This window comes from Pteropus vampyrus, unplaced genomic scaffold (assembly GCF_000151845.1).
Source record: "Pteropus vampyrus isolate Shadow unplaced genomic scaffold, Pvam_2.0 Scaffold169, whole genome shotgun sequence".
Lineage (NCBI taxonomy): Eukaryota > Metazoa > Chordata > Mammalia > Chiroptera > Pteropodidae > Pteropus > Pteropus vampyrus.
The window spans coordinates 1,856,502-1,857,340 of record NW_011888950.1 but is presented as its reverse complement, the minus strand read 5'-3'; the positions used below and the strand labels follow the sequence as shown (position 1 = coordinate 1,857,340).

Below are 839 nucleotides of genomic sequence, written 5' to 3'. Positions count from 1 at the left end.
AAAAATATGACCCAACTCTATGCTGCTATAAGACACTTAAATTTCAATAAAATGTTATTAGGAGTGCACTCATATCAAACCTGAAATACGTAAGGCTTTTTTGTTAGACAGTTTTTTGTTTCTTATCATAGGACCAGGAATGTAATACATTCTCAGTATATACCCATTTAATGGAAAAATAAATCTCCTCAAATTTCATCGAGTACAAAGTGCCTGCAAGTATTTGCTAATTTTCTTAAATCAAAGTGGCTTACTTCAGGTAGAACTCTAGGTCGGAATAACTTTAAACTATCGCCTACGTTTCCACAATGGCCTAGACTATGATACAAATTTAAAAATGGAATGATATCATAACTAATAAATATAATAGAATACAAATTATGCATATCGTACTGTACTCTTTAATAAAATAGATGAGTGCATTTCCTATGATTTATTATCAAGAATGACTATCAAAAGAAATAATAGAGTTAAAATCTCTCAAGAAATAAACTAGTCTATGGCCATGCCACCCTGAACATGCCCGATCCTGTCTGATCTTGGAAGCTAAGCAGGTTCGGGCCTGGTTAGTACTTGGATGGGAGACCACCTAGGAAGACCAGGTGCTGTAGGTGTAAATAAATAAATAAATAAATAAAGGATTGTAAGCTGACAAGGTCTTTGCAATCTGTGAGGTCAACCAAGGGTTGCCTCGTCTAAAAAAAAAAAAAGAAAAAGATACGAACTAAACCTAACCAGTCATTCACAAATATCTTGCTTCCACATTGAATTTTTACTACAATCACAATATCAACCTCACCTGTCATTACTATTTTCTATGACTGACATATCCTACATGC

The 839-nt window shown here is 33.7% G+C and overlaps 1 pseudogene; it reads left to right on the top strand.

Annotated features, from left to right (window-relative positions):
• The first annotated feature begins 495 nt into the window (after window positions 1-495).
• LOC111745896 lies at window positions 496-614 on the top strand (annotated as a pseudogene).
• Window positions 615-839: the final 225 nt, after the last annotated feature.